The following is a 26,616-nucleotide window of genomic DNA, read 5'->3' as shown; positions in this document are numbered from 1 at the left end:
GGCCGTCTGCACAGATTTTAGTTTCTCCTTATGTTGGATGGCAGCCAGATCTTCTACCTCCCAATCTACAGTTCAAGGAAGACAATTTGTGTGTTTTATTCTTCTTGGAGGAGCTGTCCGTCTCTGAAATTCAGTTTCCTTAGTTGTCTAATGTTAGCTCTGTTGGTCGGCTCAAGATAATTTATGATTCTGTAGTTTACACCCAAATTTCTTAGTGGGAAAATTATTTTGAATTTGCTTTACCCCAAAGTAAAGCTAAACCTTTGTTAAAGGCTTCAAACACCTGTGAACTGAAGAGCCATATTTTTTGGGGGGCGGGGTGGAGAGCTATATTGATTCAGGTGGACATCTTTGTGAGAAATGATATCCAATCCTCTTCTCACTTTTTAATATTGAGATTTTAAACATGTAAGAGTGTAGAGCAGTACCAAGAAGCATTCAAGTGTTTCCAATAATTATTAACGCATAATCAATCTGGTATATCTATATCCCTCACAATGTTGCCCATACAGACACTGGACACTGTCATCTGTACATTCCATGAAGGTGCAGTTAATATTTATTCTATATCTCTCACTTGATATTTTGACCTTCTTGTGCTGTTATACATTTCCCAGGACTGGGTCCTCCTCCAGGATAAAGTGGTTAAAGGAAAGAATGATAAATAAGGTAACAAGCATTCCCTTTATTCTCTTCAGACAACACTCTTCCCACTTTCCTCATTTCCCAGTCAGGAAAAAGGAGCCTACACAGCTGTTGCTGAGGATACAGGAATGCAGTTTAGGACTGGGACCTTATCTAAGGGACAGAGGCTGGAGAGAAGAAACAAAACAGAACAAAAGGTTATCTGCATTTTCTCCACCCTGTAACCTTTCCTTTCCCCCAACCAGATCCTCTGACATTTTCTATTTTCTGCTAAGTATTATTATTTCAATGTATCTTTATCATACACTCAACTCTTCTAAATTTACTTTGTTCTCCAGATTTGATTATTATAACTACTACCTTTATATGCCTCCAAATCCCTTGCTTCCTTACAGTCAGTTAACAAACCACAGCAGTGGTAATATCTTCTTTTCTACCTACGTATTTTGACTTCTAGCCTGTTAGCATAGATAAATCTTCAGGGTGCTTGAAAGAAAATCTTGTCACCTCATTTATTTAATAAAACATACTCTCTCACCTACTTAATGACATGCTCCACAATTTCTCCCGCTCTCTTTTACATTATCTATTCTTCATATTCTAGTGATTATTCCCTTCAGTTGAAAGGTTTCCTTTATTCTTTCTTTTTTTCAATCGAAGAAAAGGTAAAGATGAGAAGACTCTATCAATTTTCCCAGCTACTGCCTTCTATTTTTAGTAGTACAAACTCCTCAAAAGAGTTGTTTATACCACTGCCTCAAGTGACTCCCCCCCATTCATTCTTTAACCTACTTCTATTAGGATTTTGTCGATATTATTCAACCGAAATTGCTCTAGTTCAAGTCAGCAGTTATATTCACATTGGTAAATTTAATGATTAGTTCTCAGTCCTCATCTAATCTATTGATAGCTTTGAAACAATTTATTTCTTTCTCTTCCTTAATATATTTCCCCTTATTGGTTTCCAATCAGGACTAGCTTCAGTGGAATGAGACCCGTGCAGTCACACAGTCCTCTGGGCTTAGCAGGGTTCTACACTTGGTTTAACGTTCTGCTGTCTCTGTCTTGAAATTTTAAACAACTTTTTGGCAAGGATTCCGCATTTTTATTTTGACCTAGATCACAACTGTGTCTCCAGTCCTGCTTCCTGTCCACTGCACTCTGGTTTTCTCTTATCTTTCTGATTCTGTATCTTTTGTTTCATATTTTCCTCCTCTTTCCTTGGAACTGTTTCTCTATCCACAGTCATTTCCTTGATTATCTCATTTATTTCTATGAATAGTACTGATTTGCTGACAATTTCAAAATTATATTTCAAAGTTAGACAAACTACCCTCCCAAACTCCAGATCTGTATAACTGTCTATTCAACCTTTCAAGGTCAATGTGTCTGAAATTGAACGCATGAGCTTTCAGACCCACCCTGCTCTATCCACAGCCTTTCTCATTTTAGCTGACAGAGACCCTAGCCTCCAAGTTTTTCATTTACTTATATCATTTTACTTCCCACAGCTGGTGTCAGGGAATCATATTGGTTTACCTTCAAAGTGTATCTAGAATTCCACCATGTGGTCATTCCACACAATGCCATCACCCTTGTCAGAGCTACCATGATCTTTCACTTGATTACTGCAATAGTTTTCAAAAAGATCCAATTTTTTCTCTTTTTACTTTCCTACAGTCTGTTCTCAACAAAACAGTTAACTTCTTTAGGATATAAGTCAGTTCAAATCACTCCTGTGTTCAAAACTCTCTAATAATTCTCTATTTCAAATGGAGTTAAGCCATAGCACATATTATGACTTAAAAGCCCCTATAAGAGTGGTTTACAAAGGTATAATTGTTTTCTCCAAGAGTATTAATAAACAGAAGACTTGATATTTATTTAGTACGTGTTGCTTTCATACTAGTCTTAGATTTTGAAATAAAAACTTAAACTTTGCCTCTTCTGCATCCACCTTCCCTTGAAACATAGTTAGTGAAGTTAACCTGTGTGAGATCAATGGTGTGAGAGTGAGGAAGGGGCCAAGCAAGGGATCAGTTTTCTTGTGGTGAAGGAACAAGTGAAGGAGGAGCCAAGTGAGGCAGCAACTGGAACTAAGTCAGGGCCAAATAGGGGAGTGACAGAGAAAATCAGCAGTTGGCATGGAGTTAGGGTCAGTTAAGAAGGTAACAAGTAAGGTAGCAGTCAGTGCTAGGTCAGGGCCAAAGAGCCACTGGTGTGACTACAGAAGAGTGGCCAGAGAGATACACTGGTGCTGGCTTTCAAAATGGAGGAAGGAAGCCACCAACTAAGGGATGTAGATCATCTCTAGAGGTTGGAAAAGATAAAACAAAAACAAAAAACAAAACAAAAGCAATGGCAACGACAAACTCAAAGTTCTCTTCTAGAGTCTCCAAAAAGGAACACAGCCCTGTCTATGAGATGCCTTGATTTTAGCCAGTGAGACTTATGTTGGGCTTTTAACTTCTAGAACAGTAAAACAATAAATTTGTGTTGTTTTAAGCCACTAAGTTTGAGAAAATTTCTTACAGAAACAATAGCAAACTAATAGAAAAACCAAGTTCCTGACTAGCAGAAAAGTTACAAGTATGGAAAGGAAAGAATCTAGAATAAATTCTGTGTGTTAGATTAAATTGGAAGTAATGAAGTAAACTCTCCTGCATTTCAAGATATGGATATAAATCCAGCTATGGTTTGATAGAGATGTGAATGTATGTTTTTTGTGTGTGTATGCACACACAGATAGATATGTATACATTATAGATACTTGTATATGCCATGTACATGGGTGTTTGCACTTCATACCTGAGTTCATTGATAGGGCCTGGCAGTAGCAATATCCCATTAGCAATGAGCATAGTTGGTACTCAGATCTTGGCTTCTAAATACCACTTTTTACTTAAAGAACCAGAGCTTCTAAGAAAAATGTCTGGTTTCAGGACTGAGTAAAGAAAGTATTAGATAAACCTGGAAAATCTTGTGCCAGAAAGTAAGAGAATGTCAAAAGAAGGATGAGATCTTGTCAAAAGACATAAAATCCAGCTTAAAGGGGCTTCCAGTAGCCAAACCCAGGATAATTTGGGCATCAAAATAAAGAGTAACAGATTATAATATAATGAATAATCTGTGTTTATAATGATAATAAAGAAAGAAAAATAGAAAGAAGAGCAAGCTCTAACTTATAGCAGTAGGACAACTAATGAAAGTAGAAAAGATGATGAAATTAGAAAATAATCTTTTGGAAAATATCACAGTATTAATTGTCTAGATAAGATTTTTTATCAATGGATGCTAAAAATGTAATAGTTTAATGAGGGAAAATTGTATTTTCACAGTATCAAAGTATCTCCCTATAATTTTTTTAGTAATTACAGCAGGAAATATGGAAGCTTTACAATAGAGAAAGGCAGCACCTCTACCAGCTGATCATAGTTAACATTTGCCAGCAATGACATAAATCAACATCATGTGTCATGTCCTGTAGAATGCACCAAGAGCACAGGATTACATTTGCTATATTTATGCTAAATCTATGTAACCTAAATAATCATGAAGCAACATTAGATAAACCCAAATTGAGGAACAGTCTACAAAATAATAGGCTTATTATTTTAAAGAAAAAATTAAGATTCTAAGTTTTGTTTTGTTTTGTTTTAACTAATCTCTATACCCATTGTGGGACTCAAACTCATGACCCCGAGGTCAAGAGTCGCATGCTCTTCTGACTGAGCCGGCCAGGCACCCCATTTTTTTAAAGTTTATTTATTTATTTATTTATTTATTTATTTATTTATTTATTTATTTAGTAATCTGTACACCCAATGTGGAGCTTGACCTCACAACCCCAAGATGAAGAATCAAATGCTCTGCTGACTAAGCCAGCCAGGTACCCCTAAAAAATTAGGATTCTAAAAGACAAAACTAGATTTTAGGATTTTAAAAGACTGAGGAATAGTTTTAGATTGATTGATTCAAGAGATATGGCAAACAAATGATACTCCTGACTATGGATTGGATTCATTTGCTGTTAAGGTGGTAGTATTTACCAATATCAATTTACCTATTTTACGGGGCTATACTATAGGGGAGAATACCCTTCTTTTACGAAATAAACATTTAATTATTTAGCTACAATGGGACATCATATCTGCATACACATAAGTATATGACAGCAAAGAATGAGGCAGTATTGATATAATATTAACAATTGGAGAATTTAGATAAAGAATAAAATACATTTCAGCTTCTTTTTATTATTTTTGTAACTTTTTAGTCATTGTGAATATTCTTCAAAATAAAAAGTGAAAGAAAATGACTCTCAAATAGCCACCATGGAAAACTTTACTCACAGAGCTATTACTGTTGCTAGAATGACTTCTAAAAGCAAGGATGCCACTTTTTATGAGATATTTTTGTTTTCTTCAAATGTATACCATATTAGTAAATATATGATTATATTCCCCTGTGTCCATGCTGTGATTTTATGTACCCATAATAAACACCTCAGGCTATTCTTCTAATAACATCTTTGAAAATTATGAGCATTTAAGGTTTTGAAAATTTGTATTGCATCTACATCTATTTCTGTTAAGCTACCACCTGTTTTCCCTAGACCAACTGCTATGATGTTACATAGATCAAATATATTCCCAGATGAACATCAGAACTTGCCATAAAAAAAATGATTCATATAGATAGCAAATATGGTCTTAGAAAAATACTAGGATAGGAGAATAATGATACCAAATCAGGTATCACTCAGCAATGGTTACACCTAAAGACTAGAACACATATTTTATCTTTGATTTCATTACTATCATTCTAATAATAGATTTGATTGACAACCACTTGCATTGTAAAAGTAAATTGATGGTTATGAAATGTTTAAAAAAATGTCCTCTTTTAATGATACAAGAGATCTTATTCATACCTATGAAACTCAGCAACAAATTATTTTTTTGCAAAAGATTTTCATGTTTGCTTCTGAGCACTAAAGGTTGACAATGGTGATAAATGAGAGACAGATAAAAACATTTTAGTCATTAATGATAGTCATTATCTATCATTAGATGATAGATAGGTAGATAGAAAGGAGATAGTGAAATCTTTGGCTATTCAATATTACACTTAAATTTGAGAATATTATGTTGCAGATAACATCAACCTAATAACTAAAAAAAAAGATACACTTTTATCTTCTTTACAGATTTTTCCCATAAGAGCTTTTAATTATGGCAAATACTGATATAGTATGTGATTTATGAGTGGCACTATTCATAAATTTTATTCACAAAGCTAATTTTGAAAACATAAACAAGTAAATCTTTTGAAATTACCACCATTTATTCAATTATATCTTAAATAAGTTTACATGCTTTCCTTTTTTTTTGAGTATTTTTCTGTCAATTGATTTTTTTAAACCTTTTATTGAAGCTTTTGTCAGAAAATACACAAAGCCTAAGTGTATAGCTGCCTGGATTATTCCAAAGTGAGCACACACACTCCCATGTAATGACACCCAAGTCAAGAAATAGAACATTACCAGCATCCCCAGAAATTCACTTTTTGCACTACCAATTAACCTCCTGTCTCCTCACAGTTACCACTTTTGTTTTATTATACATTCATTTTGTCTGTTCTTAAACTTTAATAATTGAAATTATACAGTATGTACTTTTTTGTGTCTGGCTTCTCTCACTCAACATCATGTTATAAATAGAGTGGATTCTCCCCTAGAAACTTCAGAGGGAGTATGTCCCTGCCAACACCTTGACTTTGGAGTTCTAACCTCAACAACAGTTGGAGAATAAATGTTTGTTGTTTTTAAATACCTAGTTTATCATTCTACTATGCCTGCATTACCCTGATGCCAAAACCACATAACGATACTACAAAAAAAAAAAAAAAAAAAGAGTGAGAGAGAGAAAACCATAGGTCAATATACCAAAAATAATAAAATACTTGGAATGAATTTAACCAAAGGGGTGAAAGACCTGTACTCTGAAAACTATAAAACACTGATGAAAGAAATTGAAGATGACACAAACAAATAGATATTCCATTTTCATGGCTTGGAAGAACAAATATTAAAATGTCCATACTACCCAAAGCAATCTACAGATTTTTTTTTAATTTTTTTATTGTTATGTTAATCACCATATATTACATCATTAGTTTTTGGTGCAGTGTTCCATGATTCATTGTTTGTTCATAACACCCAGTGCTCCATGCAGAACATGCCCTCCTCAATGCCCATCACCAGGCTAACCCATCCCCCTAACCCCCTCCCCTCTAGAACCCTCAGTTTGTTTTTCAGAGTCCATCATCTCTCATGGTTCGTCTCCCCCTCTGACATACTCCCCTTTTCTTCCTCTCCTGTTATCTTCTTCTTTTTCTTTTTTCTTAAAATATGTTGCATTATTTGTTTCAGAAGTACAGATCTGTGATTCAACAGTCTTGCACAATTCACAGCGCTCACCGTAGCACATACCCTCCCCAATATCTATCACCCAGCCACCCCATCCCTCCCACCCCCAACCACTCCAGTAACACTCAGTTTCTTTCCTGAGATTTAATACAATTTCTATCAAAATACCAATAACATTTTTCGCAGAACTAGAACAAATAATCCTAAAATTTGTATGGAACACAGAAGACCCTGAATATCCAAACCAGTCTTGATAAAGAAAACAAAACTGGAGTGATCACAATTCCAATTCCAGATTTCAAATTACACTATAAAGCTGTAGTAATTAGAACAGAATGGTACTGGCACACAAAAAAGATATATAGATCGGTGGAACAGGATAGAAAGCCTAGAAACAAACCCATGATTATATGGTCAATTAATCTTTGACAAAAGAGGCAAAAATATGCAATGGGAAAATTGGACAGTCACATGCAAAAGAATGAAACTGGACTACTTTCTTACACCATACACAAAAATAAACTCAAAACACATTAAAGACCTAAATGTGAGACCTGAAACCATAAAAATACTTGAAGAGAGCACAGGCAGTAATTACTTGGACATCAGCTGTAGCAACATTTTTCTAGATAATGTCTCCTGAGGCAAGGGAAAGAAAATCAAAAATGAACTATTGGGACTACATCAAAATAAAAAGCTTCTGTACAGCAAAGGAAACAACCAACAAAACTAAAAGCCTACTGAATAGGAGAAGATATTCACAAATGACCTATCTGATAAAGGGTTAGTATTCGAAATATATAAAAACCTTATAAAACTCAACACCCCAAACCCAAATAATCCAGTTAAAAAATGGGCAGAAGACATCAACAGATATTTCTCCAAAGAAGACATACAGATAGCCAACTGACACATGAAAAAATGCTCAACATCACTTATCATCAGGGAAGTACAAATCAAAACTACAACGCGTTTTCACCTCATACCTGTCAGAATGTCTAAAATCAAAAACACAAGAAACAGTAAGTGTTGGCGAGGATGGAGAGAAAAAGGAACCCTTATGCACTGCAGGTGGGAATGCAAATTTTTGCAGTCACTGTGGAAAACTGTGGAGGTTCCTCAAAAAGTTAAAAATAGAACTACCCTAGAATCCAGTAATTGCACCACTGGGTATTTACCCAGAGAACAAAAACACGAATTTGAAAAGATATATACATTCCTATGTTTATTGCAGCATTATCAACAATAGCAAAACTATGGAAGCCACCCACGTGTCCATCTACAGATGAATGGGTAAAGAAGAGGTCGCATATATATATATATATAATATATAATTATATATATTATATATATATTATATATATAATTCAGCCATAAAAAGAATGAAATTTTGCCATTTGCAACAACATAGGTGGAGCTAGAGTATAACGCTAAGCTAAATAAGTCTGTAGAGAAAAACAAATACCATGTGATCATATGTGGCATTTAAGAAACAAAACAAATGAACAAAGGGAAAAAAAGAGAGACAAACCAAGAAACAGACTCTTAACTATAGAGAACAAACTGGTGGTTACCAGAGGGGAGGTGGATAGGGGATGGGTGAAAGAGGTGAAGGGCACTAGGAACACATTTAACCTGATGAGCACTGAGCAATGTATAGAATTGTCAAATGACTATATTGTACACCTGAAAGTAATATAACACTGTACGTTGACTATACTGGAAATAAAATAAAAAAACTTAGAAAAAAGAAGTTGGTAAAAAAATACACTAAAATAAAATAAAAAAATAAAATATCTAGTTGATGTTCATTGTCACTACAACCCTAGAAAACTAGGATACCAGCAACCTCTGACTAATACAGTGGCCCTTTACAGTGTCCAGCCCAAACTACTCTCCCAAATCTCCCAAATTTCAGCATTAAATATCCAAAACCCTGTATTTTAATTTATTTTAATTTTTTTGATTAACATATAATGTATTATTTGTTTCAGGGGTACAGGTCTTTGATTCATCAGTCTTACACAATTCACAGTGCTCACCATAGCACATATCCTCCCCAGTGTCTATCACCCAGCCACCCCATCCCTCCCACCCCCCACCACTCCAGCAACCCTCAGTTTGTTTCCTGAGATTGAGTCTCTTTTATTTTTAAAGATTTATTTATTTGAGAAAGAGAGAGAGCAAGGGGTAGGGCCGGAGGGAGAGGAAGAGAGAATCTTAAACAGATTATTTGCTGAGTGCAGAGCCCAGGGCAGGGTTCTATCCCAGGACCCTGAAATCACAACCTGAGCCAAAACTAGGAGTCAGATGCTCAACTGACTGCACCACCCAGGCACCCCATTAAATCCTGCATTTTAAATACCTGGCCCTTCAAACCAAATGTATATCCTAAGCAAAACACATCACATCCCCCCTAAAAATTGTTAATCACCTATATGCTTTTCCCTTAGTTGGTGGCAATACCATCCAGTGATCATCACCCAAACCAAAAGTCTGGGATTAATTCTTAACTCCTGTCCCCATTTTTTCTCTCACATATCACTCACTTTTTATATTACCTCTTAAAATTGTCCTAAATCTGTCACTGCCAATTCTGATTTGGTTCCTGGGCTTATCCTCTCACACATGGGCAGTTAACTTGATGTACTAGATCATTCTACTCTTTTCTCTTTACCACCACTCCTACACTCGAATCCTCAGAGAGTTTATGCTCATTTTCTTTTAGTCTCCTCTTCTGTTGCTTGTCACATTAAGTTCAGTAATCCCTAGATTTTTTTTTCTACAACCCTATTATTTTGTTATCACACACATGATTACTGGGTGATTGTACTTACTCTCTTAGTAACTATCATATTTTGTTCTCTTAGTACCTGCTGTTGGATACTCTGGAACCAAATAGACTCAGATAATAAAGGACACTTTGCTATTCAGACTTGCTGTACAAAACCTTGCTATTTAATCTCTCTCAAGAGAAAGTCAGGAATTGTCATTTAGATAGCTAGAGTCACTTGACAGTGTTCAGGTGCACATTATTTCCTGAGCTCAAAAACGACATTTTAAGCTGCTTCCATGATCTCTCCACATGAATGGCCCCAGACACCTTTAGTTCTTTATATTCCAAAATGGACTCCTCTCCCCCCCATTTCCTGTTTGCTTATTTCTATCTGCCCTCATTGCAAATAATCTTTTCAGTTAATAAGCTTTTAACCATCCCATTAATAACATTTGAAGCTTTCAATTATTCTTTCCTTCTTTACAACCTCACCATTAGGCTCTCTACCAAATCTTTCATATTTATATATGTACATATATTATTTTTAATACTCTGAATTTGTCTCCCTTCACCATTCCTACTATCAGTTTGGTTAGGTCCCTGAATGTTCTTTCATTTATATCTCCCCAAATTCCAAATTTTTTAACTTAGCCTGAAGGAACCTGAATTATCTGGCTTTAATCAGACTTGCTGGTATCATCGTCAAGCACTTTACACCATATCCACTCAAAAAAATTTTTTTCCCCTGATACTGGTTATTTTTGTTCTCTCTCTCTCTCTCTCATTTTATAAAAAGCTTTCTTGACTGTGATTTATCAGTTAATTATTCTTCTCAATGCATTACATTTTGGTGTGGTTGAATCATTTATGATATTTTCATTGTATTAATTTCTGCTTTTTATTAGTTTCTACTACTACATTCTTTGAGTTAATTGGCTTTTTTAAATACTGTCTTGAAATGGATGTGTAGTTCATTGAATTCCATCATTTAGTCTTTTCTAATGCCTGAATTTAGGGCTGTAATTTTACATCTAAAGGTGGTCAGTTCTTTTGATACCATTGTTTTAATTATCATGCAATTCAAAATGTTTTCTAATTTTTTATGATTTTCTTCCTTGTCTATCAGGTAGTATTTTTCCATTTATCCTCTTATGATAATTTCTATTGAGCCCTGCATCGGGCTCCCTGCTCAGCGGGAAGCCTGCTTCTCCCTCTCCCACTCACCCTGCTTGTGTTCCCTCTCTCGCTGTCTCTCTGTCAGATAAATGAAATCTTTAAAAAATAAATAAATAAATAAAATAAATAAACTGCTAAGTTTATGATAATGTTATGTAGCAATAGAAAATGTGTATATATCTCTTGTCTTCTTTTGGATTGACTGGTTTTCAGTTTTAATTATTCCTTTTTTTTCTATGATTGACTTTGAAGTTATATCATAATTTAACATACTTTTACTGCCTGGTATTGAAATCATACCAGGCATTCCTGGTTTATCAATAATATTAATTCAAACTTGCAGTTATCCTCATGTTCAGTTCAGGACCTTAGAATCATAATATGAATCCTCCCTCCTGAGATACTTTTTTTTGTCAATTTCTATCATGTTTATTTAAACCAAAGAAGATGTTACTATTTTTATACCATTAATATTTATATAGATTTCCCCTCACATTTTCATCTTTATTTTCACTCTTTTTCATTCCTTCCTGCCATATCTGCAAGCTTCCATCTCAGAGCAGTGTCTTTTGCCTGAAGAATAATATTGTCTAGTGTCTTCTTTAGTTCAGTCCTGCATGTGACAAAATCTTTCAGTTGCTTTCTCAAAAATGTCTTTATTTCAAACTTATCTTTGAGTATGCATTTGGTAGATATAATATTCTAGTCTGGCCAAAGTTTCCAAGACTCCATTTTTTGGTTTTTACCTCATGAGTCTGACAAAAACTCCCCTCAAATACACAACCTTCCAGCTGTCTCTTCATGGATGGCCAAATCCAGTAAGTGGAAGACAGCCCCAAATAATAACTTCATTTCTCTGAATTTTTCTTTTTTGGGCCTTTTCTTAGATCACTGCCTCTTAGCTTTGTCATAATGAAATTGTTTTAGATATAAATTTTTTGGATTTTCTGGATATTCTTAGGTGGGGAAAGATTGATCCAAATTATCTAAACCATCATTACATGAGTGAAAAGACTTCCTTCAGACATTAAAAACAGTTATTAACCAGGCAGATCCAACCATATAACATCAAAGTCCTGATATCCAGCCTTGTTAGATCAAGAGGAGATAATTATGTAAAAAGTCTTTCATAAGTTGGATCTAACTCATCTGTCATGTCACCCATTGTACTTGCTTACAGTAGTTGTGCTATAATGTTAATTCAATAGTAATTGGATATTCTGAATATTTGTTTTGTATATATATAGTTTGTTTATTTAATCTTTGCTCCAGGAACTTCCTCTACAATTGCCTTTTTTGTAATTATTTATATTGTATAATTGATTACAATGTTGTAAAATTCCTGCACCATCTTTATAATTGATACAGTTAATCTGCTTGGAAAACTAAAACACTGGATAAATGTTATTTATAATTTGGTTGTTTTCACATAGTCTGGGAGGAACATTTCTTACTAGGGTATTAATAGAGTTTTGTTTTGAGAATACTTATTTTCTTCACCTTGTTTCAGTACACATAAATACATTATCAGTTTTGTTTTTCTTTACCAGATCACCTAGATATACTTAGTATTTCTTTCTACTTCCACGTTCAGTCTCATCTACTTTTTTTTAGATTTGATTTATATTTATTTATTTATTTATTTTGAGAGTGTGAGCGGGGGGAGGGGGCAGAGGGAGAGGGAGAATCTCAAGCAGACTCCACACTGAGCATGGAGCCCAATGTGGGGCTTGATTTCACAACACTGAGATCATGACCTGAGCCAAAATCAAGAGCTGGACACTTAACCGACTGAGCCACCCAGTTGCCCCCAGCCTCATCTCCTTCTTGTAAAGGCTGCCTAACCTACTGCTTAGTATGTTTAGAAATTAGTCTAGAGGTGCCTGGGTAGTTCAGTTTTGATCTCAGTGTCATGAGTTGAATCGCTGTGTTGGGACACATGCTGGGTGTGGAACCCACTAAAAGAAATAAAAACTTAGTCTAACAACCAAAAAATATATATCTAATGTTTTCTATTTGCTGTGATGCCCACTGATTCTCTCTCTCTTACTACATACCCCACCACACGTAGATACCTCCCCTTATCCATCATATCAGATGCCAGCATGCACTTGTTTAGTTCTCTTGGGTATTGTTCTGGTTCACATGAGGCATGAGTTATAATTCCTTAGCAGATATCTTGCCCCTTCTAAGATTTTAGTTAGTCCTCAATCCTGTCAACTATAGCTTACTTCCTTTACCTTAGCCAGTGGTAGGACTCATGCTATAAATGTACTTATCAACCAGAACCATGCCACTTCTAATCCTCTTACTTGGTATATTACTGCAACCCCTATTGACAACCACCTTAATAAATAGTTCAATTAACTATAGAAACTGATTCAACCTTCTAGGTCCTTGTTTCTTCATTGCTAAGTTTGAGAGAAAATGAATACCTACTTCATAGCATTGTTGGGAATTCTAAATAATATACAAAATGAAAGAATTAATAACAGTGCTGAGACCTAATGATTATTCATGCAATTATCATTATCATATTATAATGATAATATATTGAAGCAATATGTTATGATTATATACATAAGTTAGGAGACACATTTGTTTATCTGTTTTTTTTTCCTTCTAATTTTGCATGTTTTCTATGTCCAGAGTGAAATATTGGTGGGGAAATATTTTGTGTTCTAAAAATCTTAGCTACTTCTAAAATATACTAATTGTTCATATGATAGAAGAAAATATCCCAAGACCCACTCACCACCTGGCTCTATCACTTTCTCTCGAAAATACATTTTTAAATATTGTGGGTAAAGTTGTTATTTTGAGTTGTTTGTTTGTAACTTAGGCCAAATGGCAGAGGAATGAGAAGAAAAAGTAGCAACAGAAAACAAATTACAACATATGTCCATAAAATTTTAAAATAAACAATGTGTTCTCCTATTTACACTATTACACATTCAAATCTTGATAATGTCACAGTTGTTTGATAATATCGAAGCTCCATACTGCAATAATAATCTAAGCTCTAAGTAACATTGAGTAAAATTAGTGAATGTGAATTTAAGGGATCATTTTTAAAAATTTTTGGCTAACTAGGTGTCTAAGAATATGAAGTCATACCATAGTACAAGTACATACCTCAATACTATATGTCTTGCTCTTTTGTAGTGTTTGTCTTTTCACACCTTCTCACGAGATTGGAGCAGGATGAAATTGGTAAAAAAACAAACAAAAAAAACTGAATGCAGCAATTTTCCTTCATAATGTTTCATCTGTATTATGTTTGTCAAGATGGATGTTAATTTTATTTTAAGAACAAATGTAGGTTAAGTATATGGTGTATTTAATTGTGTGTATGTCTGTTGAATACAGGCTAGTAGAGGTATATGAAAACCTAAGAAAAAGGCAAAAAAAAATGCATTGTATGTACTGATCTTAGAAACATTTTTTTTCCTTTTTCTCTTACTTCTATTCCTCCTCTACTTCCTCCACTGTGTACAAGCTATGTAACTCCAAGAATGCATAAGACACCTGAACACCTTAATTATAATCTATGCAATAGTGTTTTTACACAATATACTATGTTTTCCATTATACAAAGATTGAGTCTGAGAAAGGTTATATAAATTATCCAAGGAGACATTGCTTTTTTTTATTATTATTATGTTATGTTAGTCACCATACATTACATCATTAGTTTTTGATGTAGTGTTCCATGATTCATTGTTTGCATATAACACCCAGTGCTCCATGCAGTACATGCCCTCTTTAATACCCATCACCAGCCTAACCCATCCCCCCACCCCCTCCCCTCTAGAACCCTCAGTTTGTTTCTCAGAGTCCATAGTCTCTCCGATTTCCCCCCTTTCATTCTTCCCATCCCGCTATCTTCTTCTTCTTTTTTTTTTAACATATAATATATTATTTGTTTCAGAGGTACAGGTCTGGAGACATTGCTTTTAAATGATATAGTCAGAGGGTGCCTGGGTGACTCAGTCAGTTAGGCTTCTGCCTTCAGTTCAGGTCATGATCCAGGAGTCCCCATATTGGGCTCCCTGCTCATCGGGGAGTCTGCCTCTCCCTCTCCTGCTCCCCCTGCTTGTGCTCTCTCTCTCTCTCTCTCTCTGTCAAATAATAAATAAATCTTAAAAAAATAAATTATATTCAAAATTTATATTCATATCCATAGTATATAATTCTGCACTGAATACAATTTTACTAATTGTGTTATTAATCACTTACGATTGTTAGTTTATTTATTTATTTATTTACTTATTTATTAAATTATTGTTATTTATTGTTAAATTATTTGTTATAATTTAATTAATGAATAGGCAGCAAGTTAACAGAGTCAATTTATTGCATAATCTCAAGTGAGGCACTGTATAGAATAATCTGTTGGAAATTCTTGAGACTATATATATACATATATATGTATTTGTATGAAGTAAAACAGTTTATGGCTGTTAATTTTCACATAGTATCCATTATTTTTTATTATTGTTATCATAAATCTAATTGTATTTTTTTAACTCTACAAGCAGGCGACAGTGGCAGACTCTTACATTAGTGGCCCTCATAAACCGTATATTTTAGTATACGCATTCTTGGGTAGTCTACTCTCACATCAGTGCAGCTTGGCCATGTGATGTAGTTTGACCAGTGTGGCATCAGGAAGCTTGGTACAAACAGAAATGCTTGTACATTTGGACTTGCCCTCCAAATGCTCTTTTAGACCTCTAAACCACTCTGTAGAGATGTCCAGCAACTAAGCGTCCACATAGGAAAAGAAAAACAGATATAGTAGTTATTTTTTTAATGTTTTCAATTCAATTTATTAGTTTAAATATTGATTTTTACATCCATATTTTATAAGGCAAATGTGTATTCCAAGTCACTGGATTTTAAATTCTGTTGACTGGCACTACCAACAGTCTGTTAAGGAAATTTTCTTTCTTTTTTTTTTTTTCCTGGCAAATTGTCTTTTTATTCTTTATTTTTTAATAGTTTTTCTTCAGGTATAATTGACAAGCAAAATTGTAATATATTTAAGGTGTACAGTGTGATGATTTGGCATACATCGTAGAAAGATTCCCATCATTAAGTTAACGCATCCGTCATCTTATGTATTTTTTCTATTTTGTGTAGGAGATCACTTAAGTTCTACTCTCTTAGTAAATTTCAATTATACAATACAGGAGCACCTGGGTGGCTCAGTCTGTTAAGGGACCGAGTCTTGATTTTGGCTCAGGTCGTGATCTCAGTGTCATGAGATGGAGCCCCAAGTTGGGTTCCACACTCATCAGAGAGTCTGCTTGAGATTCTTTCCCTCTGCCCCTCCCCTAATTCATGTGTGCATGTGCTCTCTCTCAAATAAATAAATGAATCTTTAAAAAATAAACATACAATACAGTGTTATCAATTGTAGTCACCATGTTATTATACATTAGATCCTCAGACTTTATTCATCTCAGTGAAATTTTCTTGAATTTTGATTCTGTGCTATTTGGCTGTGGTAAATTTAGGGGAACGCTAATGGGGCTTGCTGAGTTGCTTTTCTCTAAGGAGTATTTGTTTTTGCTTAAGCCAGGCAGTTTCCTACTGGCAACTGCTTCAATTTAACTTTTAAGCTTTGGATATTCCAGACCATATGAGTAATATGTGCTTTTAAAGCTGTGTCTATTTATCATGGAAGATGTTTTCACCTGCCAAGAGACATGGCTGAGATCATGGAAATTGTATATAATCTATTCCTGTGCCTGGGTCTTCATGTGATATTTTCAGTTCCAGTCTCACATCTAGTAGAGGCACAATACCTGTCTTTTATCCTCATCACAGATGCAAAAACTCATGTTTCTGTTTTTCTGTATGACAAATGCCAAGCAAGGGTCTAGTCTTTGTTTTGTCTAGTTTTCAACATTTAGTTTATATATATATTGGTGTGGTTAGCACAGCCTGGAGTTACTGAACAAAGTGTGGGGCAGCAAGCTCTTGAGATTGTCGTCTGTTGATACATGGCTCCACTGTTAACCAGAGTGAATCACACAGAATATAAAACCCTATGTATTAAGGAAACACTACCTTAAAGAGCCCATCAGTGTACCCATACTGAATTTATTAATAATTTTTTAAATTTTATTTTATGCACCTGAAGTTTCAACATATCCTGCATGAAGTCCTACTTGATGTCTCTTTTCACTGTCTCCAGCTATTTAGGGATTATAGTTTCTTGTGCATTTTGACTCTAATTTTAAGTATTTTTAAGGTCATCAGGGTCTATATTCTTGCATTAATCTTTAGATAATTACTTAACTTTTCTCAATTCAAGTTAACATTCTGATGTATGAAATACTGCTGGAAAAGAGAAGTATTTTAGAGGAAAGAATGTCTGAATGTGTATCTAGGACAACAGCACAATGACATTATAAGAGGATCATTCTTCTCTATATTAAAGAAAGCTAAAAATCTTACAATTATAAAGGATATTTGACCTTACATTTCTAAAGAGAATTCAGGGTCACAATTATATCAGCCAAAACATGAAAATACAAAGCAGATAACAGAATAACAGGTGAGAAAACCACAAAATTAAAATATTTGAAAATAGTTTATTAGATTTAGATACCTTTTTATTGTTTCCCTGAATTTTTTAAACAAAGAAAACATACATATTCTTTAAACTTGTCTTGGGTAAAAATAAGATTGAAGACAAGATAGAATTTTTCCTGGGTGCCTGGGTGGCTCAGTTGGTTAAGCGACTGCCTTCAGCTCAGGTCATGATCCTGGAGTCCCGGGATCGAGTCCCACATTGGGCTCCCTGCTCAGCAGGGAGTCTGCTTCTCCCTCTGACCCTCTTCCCTCTCGTGCTCTCTATCTCTCATTCTCTCTCTCTCAAATAAATAAATAAAATCTTTATTAAAAAAACATAGAATTTTTCCCTAAATAACAACATTCTTTGAAAGGCAATGTGGTATAAGAAAAATACATGGGACTTAATGTCAAGTAATACTTTGGCTCAATCTACTTTTCTTCACTTAATAACTGTCTCACTTTGAGCAAATAATTGAAACAATATGACTTCTAGTTTTTCTATGAGAATAAGAATAGTTATAGTTTGGATTGGTAGGGAAGGATTCACTATAATCTGCTTCCTAAAGGAGTATAAATCATGTGCAAGGTGAGGAGTGACATAGACCTTGCTCTTTTCTAAGGGGAAAAGTAAGTATGTAAACTCAGCCAAATATCCCAGAGAAGCTAAAAAGCATGTTATGTCAGCCCCTAGGGATATATACCTGAGACAAGTATGAAGTATGAAATAAATCAATGGTCTGCTTGGCATTAGAGTCAACCAGAAAGTAGTCCAGTAGGTAGGTGATCTAAAAATCTGCAAGCTTTAGTATCAATATTAAAAAAAAAAATGATCCCAACTTCTATTAGAGTAATATAGAAATTATATAAATCAGCTCAAGCTGCCAAAACAAAATATCATACCATAGACTGGGCGGCTTAACAACAGAAATTTATTTTCAGCTACAACCCATACTACATACTATGTACTAAAACCTACTGAATAGAATAAGAATCAATGAATACACATTTGATATAAACAAGAGGTAATGCTCTATCTTGCACTATAAACTCAAAATGTAAACTTGGAAGATATGGTGACATTATAAACTCACTGTCTGGCAACAACCATAATAATTGATTTAAGCAAGAACTAACAATTGATAAAATTATTGGATAATAGCTTGATAAGTAATGGGTTATTTACATGGTCTCAACATATCAACTTATATTAATTACAATGGGACAATATTGACATAATGTGCCTTCTGATCTAATTCACTTAGAAGAACACAGCATCATTTCTGTGACGTTCCCGCTATTAAATGCATAACATAAATTTAATCATGGGGAAACATCAGACAAAACCACATTGACCAGCATTCTACAAAATAATTTCTCTGTACACTTCAAAATTATAAATGTCATAAAAGTAAAAGCAAAACTGAGAAATTTTTCCTTATAAAAGGGAACTGTTGAGAAGCAACATGATCCAGGATTTTCTTTTACCACAACATTACTAAGAAAATGGAAATCTGAATAAATGCTATGGACAATAGTGTTTGTATAACTTTTCTGTGGTTAAGTAAGAAAAGATTTTTGTTTAAGAAATACACACTGAAGTATTTAGAGATAAAGTGAAGTAATGTTTTCTAATCTAAAATATTACAAAAAGCATGCAAAAAGAGAGAGAATGATAAAACAAAAGTGGTAAAAGGTTGACATTTGGGGAAGCTGAGTGAAATGGAAGTTAGAATTCTTTGTATTATTCTTGTAACCTTTCTGTGTTGGATATTTTGTCAAAATAAAAATCTAAAAGAACAATGTTTTCAGTCTTTTTCAGTAATCTGTCTCTTACTTTATTTTTCATTTCTACACTGGGTAAGTGACATTTACAAAAACTTTCAACCTGTCTTGAGACTCTGCATCTAGACAATGATAGGTCACCTGCAGTAACTGACCTTGTAGACTACCCACCTGCAAGAAAAGAAAACTTGGATTATGTGTCTTTCCCATACAATATATCTTTCACTGATTGTTATCACTCCAGAAATAATTGGCAAGGGAGAAACTATGTGAAACTCAAATCTCTTCAATGGTTTTACTTTCAGAAGCTTGGTAAGAGAGTTAGTTGATACCAACTGCTAAAATTAGGTTTAAGGATTATCCATGGATAATTCCTTCCCAATTTCTCTGTTATTATCTATGAAACCATTTGTCTGTCACCCAAAAGTGGGCTTATTTTTTCACTCATCCTTCTCTGTGAAAAACCTTTGATTAGTTTCTAAGTCCCTTATTTTTTCCCTTAAAATTCTCTTTATTTTTTGCATTCTTGACTGCATAACTTTCTTTTTGTCTTTTAAGCCACTTTATTGAGGTAGGATTGACATGTAAAAAGCTGTATATATTTGATATATACAACTTGATAAGTTGGGGGTTGAGGGCATAACTTTCTTTTTAAGAACATTTTAATCTCTCCCTTTTTGCTATTGGTCGAGTCAAGTTTCAAACACTTCATCTCTATAATCATACCATATCTGGATTGATAAATTATTTATATCTAATATAATTATTTCTACTTTTTTGTTTGTTTAACTTTAGTGTTATTTTTCAACTTGATTTTAAATAAATTTTAAGCAAGTTCTCTTCTTCAGTAGCTTCATATACCCATTATATACATATTGAGCAAGTACTCACTAAATACTGATTAATTTATTTGAAAAATAAGGAATGCCTTTTGTATACCAGCTAATAATTCTACACTTGGTATATGTCAAACTGATCTTTTGAGTTTTGTCTTGTAAAAGGAGTAGACATATACAAGTCCATTAAAAATATGCATAAACAAGATAATTTCAGACTGAAACATGCTGTTAAGGAAATTGAAGTATGATTGATATGTGTGACCAGCAGGAAAGATTGACTTAGATTGGGTGGTCCTTAAAGCCTTAAAGCCTGGGAAAATGGCATTTGAACAGTGAGCATCTCTAGTCACCTAGGTTTGAGCAGAATCAAAGCATGTGTATAAAAGCAAATGTACGAACAATTTTGGTGTATTGGAAGAGACAGGCAATCTGACTATACCTTCGTCAATGAGGGATAGAGGTAAGTTAAGAAAAATAGGCAGTCGGGCACCTGGGTGGCTCAGATGGTTAAGTGTCTGCCTTCACCTCCGGTCATGATCCCAGTGTCCTGGGATCGAGTCCCGCATCGGGCTCCCTGCTCCTTGGGAGCCTGCTTCTCTCTCTCTCTCTCCCTCTGTCTCTCATGAATAAATAAATAAAATATTTTAAAAAATAGTTAAAAAAGAAAAATAGGCAGTAGGAGTATGGATGTTTTTTCAAAAAGCAATGGGAAGAGAAGTTGGAGTTTTCATCTTGGGACTGTCATAGACCAATTTTATTTTTTAATCACTCCAACTGGATGAAAATAGACTTACTTTTTTTTTAAGATTTTATTTATTTATTTGACAGAGAGAGACACAGCAAGAGGGGGAACACAAGCAAGGGGAGTGGGAGAGGGAGAAGCAGGCTTCCTGCAGAGCAGGGAGCCCGATGCGGGGCTAGATTTTCAGGACCCTGGGATCATGACCTTAGCAGAAGTCATATGCTTAGCGACTGAGCCACCCAGGCGCCCTGAAAATAGACTTATTGTTGGAGAAAGAATTTGGAATAAGGAAACTCGTGAGACAGTTATAATGATTCAGATAAATAATAGTGGCTTGGTGTGGGTTTATAGTGGAGATTCAGAAGAGTTAATAACATTTGGATATTAAGAGGACTAAGTAATGGATTTGATTTGGTCATTGTGGAAAAGGACAATAAATGAGTCCTAAGTTTTGAACTTTAGCAAGTAGGTTAAAAAAAAAAAAAAAAAAGACTGAGGGACCTATTCTGGATATTTGAGAATGAGTGTATGGGGGAGATCAAGGCTACTGCCATAGTCATGTTAAATTCTGTCTGTGGACATCCAAACTGTGTTACCAAGTAAGCAGTTTGAAATCTGAGTTTGGTGCACAATGAAATACCAAGGCTGGAGACATAAATTCAGGAATCATTGACAAATAAATTGGTATTTTAAATAAACTTTTATTTCCTTAGATAAAAAATTGAGTATCAAAACCTTTATTTATTATAAATACAGAATGATCCTAATGTAGTTTTGCACTTACATTGCTTATTTCCTTCAGAAAGTAAAATTTACTGAAAGCTTTTATTTCAAAATTAAACTGATTTTTATACTCTAAGGGCAATTCATTTTCAAATTAATTTTAATTCTGGAAGTTATTTTTCCAATAATCATGTTTAAAAAAAAAACAACAAAACCCTATTTTGAGATTTCATGGAAAAAACTGAAGTATATTTTCCTTTCTTTACAAATAAATATTTTTCCTAAAGTAATGATTTCATTTATTCAGATTTTTTTAAATAGCCAGAGTAAAAATAAAGCACAGATAAGGAAGCACTACTTATCTGGTAACTTTTTGCTCAGGTCTTTTATAATGTCGACACAAATCAAAGTCAGAATTCAGAAACTATTCTAGAAGTATTTTCTCTCAAGTCCCATTGGCTGAATTGTGGCTGGTAATGGTCTGTAAAAGGAAAGTCAATTTGCCCCTTGATGGAGATTACTGTACCAAATGTAGCAAAGAGCTTTAGAAAATGTGACACGCTTTCTATTCAACAGTGAAAAAGTCGATTAGTTTCCTAGTTTTTCTTTTTGTGCAATGGAAATAGGTCTTGCTTGTTAATTCTCTTTAATCTCCCACATCAGTTTCTTGGCATTGTTGTTTATTTCTAAACCTGCATAACTGTATCTAAAACAAAGTGTATAATGCCACATGTTTTAAAACTTTAATTCATTGGTAAATGAGTAATTATTCTTAAAACTTGATTTGTAAGGTTAAAAAACTTTATAAAATATTTATTACAATTATAAATGGATGTTTTTGAGAGGAAGATGCATTATTTCTTCAGCATTTCTAAATTTTGTAATATCAATTAATATGACTTTGTTTCCCCTAGATTAAGATTTCTTTAAAATTTCCTGGTCATGCTATAGTCATCCACATAGTTAATATCTATGAAGATGTAGCCTTTATTTTTAATGCACTGTAGCACAGAAAAATATAAAATGCACTTGTTACATATGACCAGTATGTATATTTATAAACCTAAATCAACAGATAAATTATGAAATTAAATTGAGAAAATTTCCATCTTTCTGCTCATTTTAATATATATATTTCATAGTTATATCAGATACTGTTTTCTAACTAAATTATAAAGCAAATTGAAAGAGTCATCCTTATGCTAGAGATGTCTTTTAATCAAATAATTTATTGAGTTGAAATAAAGATTGAAATTATAATTCTGATGAATTATATAGATTATAAATAAATATAATACATAAATATGAAACATAAAGCTAACAATTACTTTATGTGTTTATACTGTGAAAAATGAACTCATAAATATAAACTTAACAACCATGCCTCTAAAAATGTCACTTAAAATATTTAAACACATAACATCTTCTGAGGTGTCATATTTTGTGTTTACAAAAAGCTATCATTGCAATAAAAAATTTAAATTAGAAATGTTCACAAATATTTTTATTAATTAATATTGACATATGTAGAAAACTTCTTATAGGAGGAGAGAGCAAAATAATTTTATGTAATTTACTGTGAAGTATATATATAAATTAATATATTTTAGAATATCCTGAAATTGAGATCATGGATAAAATGGCAATATAAGAGAATAGAGCTTTCCCATCCCTCCACAAAGATCAATGATTGGACAGCTATCCATGAATAAATACAGCTTTAGGATACCTCTAGAGTCTACTTAGAAGTTTTAGCAGCATCGTGGAACAAAAATTTGAGAATAATTACACAAGAGAAGGAAGAGAACTTCATTTTGCCTGCATCAATCCATTGTTCAACGCCAAGAAAAAACTTCCTAGCTAGAAAGAATTCTTTTTGCCAAGAAAGGAAGAGCAGGGTGAATAACCACCTTCAGCCTAAGGGCACATCTGGAAGGTCCCACTTGGTTTAACCCCACTCAGACCCAGCAAACCCGAGAGATACTGAGACGGCTAAGAACAGGATGAAATTTATAGAATCCTTGGATTTTGAATAGATCTCAAAAATATAAAGTTCAAACTGCTTGATAGCATAGGACTCCTGATCCTGAAGGTAGTCATTAGTGTTCTCTTTTAACACTGACAAATCTAAAAAAATGATGTTATTTCATGGGGCATTTATTTCATTCATTGAGCAAATATATACTGATTGCCTCCTCCAGATAGACAATGGTTTAAGCACTGAAAATAAGAACAAATCACAAGTGATTCCTGTGCAATAGACTGACCACATGTGAACACTCTACTCCATTGCAAACTATACATGGGGGGAGAGTGGGCACCAAGTACATGAGGAAGTGCCACTCACATGGAGAATGTCCCAGAGGTAACACTTGAGCCATGAAAGAAGAGGAGCTTACTAGTACAAGAATGACAGAAAAGAAACAACATAAGCAGATATACACAAGAATATAAAAAGGCATAACATTCAGGGGAATGCAAACATTTGCTCATTGCTGGTATAGGAGATACCAGGAACAATGGCATATAGTAATATTGAGGATGTAGTCAAAGATGATATCATGAAAGACTCATGCTAGTTTCTCAGTTTCTAGCTGTGAGTCAATCATTTTTAGAAATCACTCCTATGATACTGGTAAATTAGTAGACAGACTAATAAAATAGAATACAAAGTCCAGAAAGAGAAAAAACAACTATTGAAATTTAAATTTTTTTGGCATTTGGATCACCGAGGTGAAGATCAACTTAAAGTAACTACGTTGTAAGAACTCATAGTCATTGAAAAAAAATTGGATCTGTGTCACACCATATGCCAAGATAAACACCAAAAGAATTGAATATTTAAATGTAAATAATAAAATTAGACTAAAACAAAGCTGAATATGGGTAAATTCATTTAAATTATTGGAGTAGAAGAAATTTATCACTCAAAATGCAAAAGTTATAGTAAACTATGTTGATAGAATTGAACAATATTAAAAATCAAATAAATGAAAAATATCTGATAAGCAACATGAAGGACATACTTGTAGGGGGAATGTAAGCAATATCAGAGATAAATAGTTATTGTAAAATGGCATTATCAAGATAAAGGATTAATCTCTGTTACAGGATGTATTGTCTCCCCAAAATTCATATGTTAAGACTTAACCCCCAGTACTTGAGAAAATTATTATTATTATTATTTGGACATAGGGTTTTAAGGAGGTAATTAAGTTGAAATGGCCATTCATGGAGATCTGACTGGTTTCCATATAAGAAGAGATTAGGACATGCAGAGAGATATCAAGGATGTCCACACACAGGAAAAAATCCATGTGAGGACATAAGGAGAAGGCAATGGTCTGCAAACCAAGGAAAGAGACCCCAGGAGAAACTAAATTTACCAAAAACTGACCTTGGACTTCTAGCCTCCAGAACAGTTAGAAAACAAATTCCTGTTGTTTAAGTTACCCAGTCTATGTTAATTTGTTATGGTAGCCCTAACAAACTAACATAACCTCCCTTACATGCAAAGTGGGAAAGATGAAGAAAAAAAAAATGCCCCAAACCCAACTGAAGAATGGACAAGAGTCATGAAAATACAGTTCATAGAAAAACATAAATGTTCCTTAAACATATGAAAAGTTTCTTAAGCTCATTCATAATAAAAGTCAAGGGCACGAAACTGCAACAGAGACACTGAGTATCACTGTTCAGAATGACAAAAACTCCAAAGATGTGGGAAAACTGGGGTTTTTAGCAAGGTCATCTCTCCCTACACAACCATGAAGACTCCATATTATGTTTATAAGCCAACCATAGGATTGGTAGGTAGTTCTGGTAGTGTAATTTATTCGAACTCCCTTAAATTTTTTAAAAACACACAGAACAAATTACATTTGAAAAATGACATCAAGAATATAATGTAATACCCTATACTTGGACACTGAGAATTTTTCAGGAGCAAGATTTTTTTTTTCCTAAATCAGAGGCCCACTATTTTGTTCACTTACTTACATGGCCACCTGTTTCCTGGTCTTGCACTTGAAGACCTAAGATTTGTCTCATTATTATTTGACTGCAAGTCTAACCAGCTTTTCAAGACTGTCCTCAAAAGCATCAAGATAGTTTTGACCTTTCCAAGACCCTGCAGACAAATCCTCATCAGGACACTTTGCTCACTCAATTCCCTAGGGCAGGCCCTTTAAAAAGCATGCCCTCGGACTTGGAGGCAGGCAGTAAAATTTTCTCAGATTTGTCCCAATGGAACTGCCATCTCTCCTTCCCCATGTTGCTCACTTCTTTCTCTTTCTTTACTTTTCTTCTCAAGAGAATCATCTGAGGGAGAAAAAAAATGTGTCAGGATACCAATGGAAGTTCAAAGGTTGGATTCTCCCCACTGAAAAATGCAGTGGTCTGGCCATAGCTCTCTAGTATCAGATTGTTACAGATCTGATGATTCTCTCTATATATCACATTTCCTCTTCAGTTTGCTTGGTATTTTATTCATACAGATAATGGATCAAATGGATAAAGTTTTTCTGCTCCCTGAGCAGTATATATTCATAAAAGTTTGCATATATAAAACTACTTCTACGAAGAGGCCATATCTTGTGACTTCTAGAAAATTATCTACAGTCTTTTACATAAAAGACTATATATGTCCCTTGTGGTGAACATAGAATAACTATAAACTTGTCAGATCACTATGTTGCATACCTCAAACATGTGAATTTGGGATCACAAAGTTGTATTTTTTTTTAAAGATTTTATTTATTTGAGGTAGAGAAAGAGTGAGAGAGAGAGCATGAGCAAGGGGGCAGGGGGAGAGGGAGAAGCAGGTTCCCCCCTGAGCAGGGAGCACGATGTGGGGCTCGATCTCAGGACCCCAGGATCATGACCTGAGCTGAAGGCAGATGCTAAACTGACTGAG

The sequence above is a fragment of the Zalophus californianus genome, chromosome 3, assembly GCF_009762305.2.
Source record: "Zalophus californianus isolate mZalCal1 chromosome 3, mZalCal1.pri.v2, whole genome shotgun sequence".
Lineage (NCBI taxonomy): Eukaryota > Metazoa > Chordata > Mammalia > Carnivora > Otariidae > Zalophus > Zalophus californianus.
The sequence above is the reverse complement of the archived record's forward strand: the minus strand, read 5'-3'. Positions refer to the sequence as shown.